Raw genomic sequence first — 6,000 nt, forward strand, 5'->3', positions numbered from 1 at the left:
ATGTAGCTCTTTGCCAGACAAATGACAATGACAGGTGTTGAGATTAAAAGAGAAGGGACACAATGCCCTTTTCATTGAACTTCAAGGGTAAGTTCTTTTGGTTTGCAACAGCATTTGCCAACCCCTTACCTAGGAGTCTCTCCAGGGATGCAGGAGACATTTCAAGCCTCTCAAAAGAACCCACAAAGTGGCTTTAGAAATAGAACTAACCTTTCGCAAGGTGAGAAGTCTGGTTCCATTATTTATCTTAGGGAGAAAAGAGAACTATAGGGAAAAAGACCAGAAATAATGCCACAAAGAATACCAACTAACTGAATTAATAATTTTGAATACTGAGGAATAGATCTACTCTTCTTTCATTCAGCCAGCATTTATTAGACACCCACTATCTACTGACACCATGGGAGTTACTTGGGGATATAAAAATGAATAATTCTGGGTCTGTGCCCTGGAAGAGCTCATATGGGAAAGATATGCACTAAAAACACAGTTATGAGACCTTGAACAATCACTGTACCCAGAGTAGGTATGAGCTGGTATGGAAACCAACTTCTCTCCTTGGAAGTTCAAGGACAGGGGAATTTTGCCAGAGAGAGGAAGGTGGAGATGGGACGAGAAAGTATGATATTGGAAGTCTAGAAATGTGAGTTCCAGCCAGACCCTAAGGCACACCTTTTACTTCCTTAATGCTTTACTAGAATGTCTGCCAACTATAGCTGATGACCAATGTAAAGTTTGTTGAGAAGATACGAGAACCCATTCTGAGATGTTTTAAGATACTAAAATAATTACTTTTGAGAGGTCTTTCATATTAGCTGGACTTTTGGTCCTGAGCAACTTGATTCATCTTGCCACATTTTTATTACTTATTAAAATCAACTATGATTTTGAAAACTATACCAAAACCTTAAAGATCTTCAAATATAGTTCTGTATTTTGATCAATTAGGGAGTATTTACTGAACACCTCAACTGCCACAATCTGCTTGACATCTATAAGTAAAGCCTTAAAAATGCAACTAAGCAAGAGCATATCAATAGCATCAATTCTCTGGTTTCCCTTTACATTTCTAATGGTTTGGTACTCAGCTAGTAAATGCAATTTTTTCTTCAAGAAAAGATCTGGCCAATTATCTTTGTCTGTCTTCTTCTGTGCAAATTGTTTAACTTGCAGCAGAAATAAGGGTAATGGCATTTGGCAAGAGAAATAAATGTTATAGGTAGGGGTTGGGGATTCACCAACTCCAGCAAATGGACCTACAAGCTAAAGTTGCATATTTGACATGTATGGTACTTACAGCAGTAACAGATTTAAGAGAACCAGTTGATGACTGGTACCAACAAAAGTCAGCAATTCGTCAGAAGTAGCCCAGGTTCAACCATACAATAGAATCTGTACTTTCCTTCTATACACACATCTGTCATTGGTCCTTGTGCTTTGCAGGAGGGGGTTTTCTGACAATGCCCTGACTCTGTCTCTTTCCCCTTTCTTGTCTGAGCTATATCTGGGCACTTTTTTTTCTCCAAGGGGACAGAGGAGAAAGAGTGCCAAGATTACTGGTGCATTAAACGATTGAGAAATGTTTGCCATTTAAAGCTGTTTCACTTCCTGCCTCATACCACAAAGAAGCTTTTTAATATAGTCTTTGCTTTTCTTAATGGCACTATAGATCTGGCTTGTTTTGTCCATTTTTAGTTTTCAAAACTGGGTATGACCATGAAATGCTTGATTTCTACTGCTTTCATAAGACATGTTTTGAGGCAACCAATTTAGGGAAGAAAGTCAGTGGGTTCTCACAGGAGGGCAAAGAGGAGGATTGGAGCATATGGGCATGGCAGAGTGGGAGCAGAAGACAGGCAGAGAACAATGGTTTAGGTCTTCATTCTGCTCTTTTTAAGCCCCCAAGTGGAAGCCTGTGGCAGCTGAGAAGGTTCCTGAATGTACTCAAGCCAGCTTTGGTTCCCATAAGAAGCTGAGCCCTCAGGCTACTGTGGGACAATGATGAGTTTAGAAATTCCCAGAGCAAGTGTCCCTGAGCTTGGCAGCCTCCCTTGCTTGCTAAACCCAAGGGTTGGCATGTGACTTTTCCCAGCTCCAGCCAAAAAGAGAGACATTATGAATTATTTTAAGACTCCCCAAGATTATTCCCAAAGCAAGAAAAACCCATACTGCATAAGTCCTAGCCCTGAAACGCAGCAAACATCAGAGCTAGCATTGCCCTGTCAAGCATGCTGTTGCTACTAAAACCCAAGTTCTCCATATGACACGCAGAATACCTAGTGCAAAATAAATAAAGCTACAGCTCCTTAAGCGCTTACTCTGCCCCAAGTACTCCACATTTCACACTCACCTTCTCATTTGACCTTCTTGACCAGTCCTCAAGAAAGATGTTGCTGTGTTTCTCCACAGATGAGGAAATAGAAACATACAGAGTCTAAGTGATTTGATCCGAGTCAGCTGCTAATACAGCAAAGCTCGAAGGGTGTGAATGTACAGTCATGCCCTTAATAAGTATGAACATTGCTCTGTGGCTTCCTGGTCTACCCCCGAATTCTTGAAAAAGACCCATTCCTAGCAGTGTGACCATATGTATTTCATTCAATAATTATTCAGCAAAGTCCTACTCTTCTGTAGGCACCGGAAAGGAACAGACGAATAGACCTGCCTTCAGTAATACAGTAGCTACTGACCACATGTAGTTATTGATCACTTGAACTGTCTTTAGTCCAAGTTTAAATGTGTAAAGTATAAATTACAAACTGGATTTTGCACACTTAATACGAACAAAAAGGAATGTAAAATATCTCTTTCTCCATCATTTTTCTATTGATTACATGTTGAAATAACATTTTGAAGATATTGGATGAAATAAAACATTTTCTAATGAATTTCACCTTTTTATTTTTTATTTTTGAAACGTGGCTGCTGGATAATTTAAAGTTCCATACATGAGTCACGTATTTCTAATGTCAGCACTGCTCTAAAGAAGCTGATATCTGGTGAAGCTGGCAAGTAAATAGAGTTATTCCTATAATACAGGAAGGCAAAGAAAGTGAAGGAAGCACAGAGGAAGGTTATGGGAAAGCAAGTAAAATACTGTACTTGGGTTTAATGTACTAAAATAGATTGAGCCCATCTTATCAGTGGTCTAGCTGACTAGGTGGATAAATCTACCACACTCACCAGCTTTTGCCACTGAGACCCAATAACAGCCTGCTAAAATTACAAGGACTAGATTAACAGTCCAACAAACTTTGGCAGCACGAAGACTACTGGATTCGGTTGTGGACTCCAACTTCAGTTTACATACATGTTCTGCTCTGATTTACACTTTTATCCAGGTTTCAATCGTATCCAAAATTACTCCAGACCCCAAACCTCCCTCTTGGCCTGGAGAAGTTCAAAATCCCACCTATCTTATTTTTTGAATGAGACCAATCAACATGGCAGACTGTGACATATACTATCTGTTGCCTATTCAGTATCTTTTCCTCCCTTCCTTCTTTCTAGAAGAATCCCATTCAGATTCAGAGCAGCCATGTGCCCAACCCCCAGGTGATGGGTCACGATGGGGCAAAGCCAATCTTGACAACCCTGCTTCTCAGTCGCTGGCCTCCTTATTAGATAGGGCTAGTGTGTGACCCAGTTCTGGCCATTGAGACTAAAGTAGGAAGCTGCTTTGGGGCCAGTGTCTGGAAAGTGGTGTTTTCTTGATAAAATAAGAAGAAAAAAAAGAGGGGGCGGGAAATGGCTCTCCTTGCCCCGCCCGCCCTCCTTCCTTCCTCAGACTCAGGCGTGACGGCTGTAACAGCTATCTTGCAACCATTTGGGGAACCCCAAGAAAATTGCAGAACCTTCGTGCTAACATCACTGAACTGCTAAACCAGTGCCAGCAGCCACATACTTCTAGTCTTTTTGTGATGTGAGGGAAAATAAATCCCTAATTATTTAAACCACAGCAGTCAGATATGCTGTTACTTGCAGCCATTGACATTCTCTACTGATATACAAACCAAATGTGAAAAGGGAAAATAATTTGTCCAAAAACTTAGACCTACCCCAAAGAAACTCGGTCATCTTTGCCTAACAGCCTCTTTCAACCAGAGTTCCCAGGGTTCTCTTTGGACCTCTAGGTATCCTTTCCTTTTGGACTTCCTTCTGCATCATTCCCACACCTATTTGAGAGATGGGAAAACTGAGGATCTATACTAGCAGTTATTGTTGAAGATCTACATGCAGCGTTCTTATTTCCATATTTCACAATTACAGTGACAGGTTCGCTTCACCAGTATAATATGTGTAATTGGTTTCTGTCCCGAATGTATAAGAACTTACAGAAATTAATTTATTGCTCCAAAAGCAATAAAATGTATGCTCATTTCCTGTCTGCAGAAGCTTAAAGTCAAATATTTGTTGATTAAAGAAAAATTATTTTCCTGTCCTCTCTTTGTGGAAAATGCTGTCTGGTTGTCTATCCAATGGCAATTACCTTTTATTCTTCACCATTCAATACCCATTTTTATTCAGATATCTAGAGCCATAGGCTTGGGGACATCCAGCCTCTCTTAGCCTTAGGGAGTAGGTCTTTATTATTCCAAGCTGGTAATGATTATTTCATTCCCCTTCACAGGGAATTGGTTTAGGAAAGGACATGAAACATAATTCTGGCCAATAAAATGTGAGAAGTGTACTAGGGGACTTCTGAGAAAACCTCCCTTCTTCTGAAGAAGGGACATTACATAGGCTAGGCTACAGAGACAGTGGAACTAAATCTATAGGAGCTCAACACAGTAGATGTTTCTTTTTGCTGCCTTTAGAATCCATTTCCAGTGGCTGGGAAAAGGGGAATAAGGGAGAAGTGTAGGGTGTTCTGTGCCGTGCAGTTATTCAGAGACCCAGACCCAGGCAGATGGTCACTGTGCCACCTTTAACACATGACTTCCAAAGTCCACCTGGGGGTCACATCCCAGTTAGTCACATGTGAAAAGAGCCTCAAGGATCATGCCTGGAGGATATTATAGGCCAAGCATGGAAGTGGTACACGCAGTCCATTGATTAAACTTAGTCACATGACCATACCTGACTGCAAAGGAGGCTGGGAAATGTGGTCTAGTTGTGTGTCCAGAAAGAAAAGGGAACAGATTTGGTGACTACCTACAAGTGTCTGCCTCTGGACACAAGAAAGGTATGTGCCCTCTTCTTCTCTTTGGTCATGAAGGTGTGATCTTTGTCGCTGCTGCAGCACTCTTGTAACCTGAAGGTACAAACCTGAGAAAAAAGCCAACACAATGAGGATGAGCAAGTTAAAAGGTAGCACAAATCTCTCAGTTCCTTGAAAAGGTTAGTAGGCTGGAATTAGCCATCCCTACCACTGCCCTGTCTCCAGACTTTTTGTGAAGTAGAATAATAAACACCCTCACTGTTCAAGCCATTCACATATCCCAATCTACTTCCCAGGAATTTTTACCCATGGTGAGAGTATCATTGACTGGAACAACTCTATTCCTTCTTCCACATGGCAGTCATTCAGATATTTGAGCCTATTGATCTCATCTCACTAGGACTCCTCTCTTCTCCATACAAAAATTCCTAATAGAAACTCTCTCCCATTCTTGGTCACCAACAACTCAATAGGGAAGGGAGACAATCCTGAGTGAGAATCTACTTAAATTCAGGCAGCCAAACATGGGAAGAAGGAAAAGACAAAAGCTATGGAGTCAAATGGAACTAGATGCTAATCTCAGCTCTGAATGTGCAAGTTATTCATGTCCCTGAACCCACATTTCTGCATCTGATAAACCTGGTTCCTAACACTTACCTTGCAGGTTTTTGTGAAGAATAAATGAGATGATTGTATATGGAATCTAGTAGGTACCTAATTATAGAAGATAATAGTATTCAATGATACATCAGTTACAGGGTGGTATGCCTTCTCTATTTTAAGATTTGTACAAAGGCTCACAGAGATGAAGTAACTTACCCAGGGTGACTCAGCCATGA

At 40.8% G+C, this 6,000-nt stretch overlaps 1 long non-coding RNA gene across 1 annotated transcript in view; it reads right to left on the minus strand.

Moving 5' to 3' along the window:
- Nucleotides 1-2,459, minus strand: part of LOC143676081 (uncharacterized) — a 71,491-nt gene extending 69,032 nt beyond the window's left edge. The window contains exon 1 of the long non-coding RNA XR_013171802.1: nt 2,351-2,459. This is a non-coding gene — a long non-coding RNA (uncharacterized LOC143676081). The remainder of the gene's footprint in view (nt 1-2,350) is intronic.
- Between the last annotated feature and the right edge of the window lie 3,541 nt (nt 2,460-6,000).

Source organism: Tamandua tetradactyla, chromosome 3 (genome assembly GCF_023851605.1).
Source record: "Tamandua tetradactyla isolate mTamTet1 chromosome 3, mTamTet1.pri, whole genome shotgun sequence".
Taxonomy (NCBI): Eukaryota; Metazoa; Chordata; class Mammalia; order Pilosa; family Myrmecophagidae; genus Tamandua; species Tamandua tetradactyla.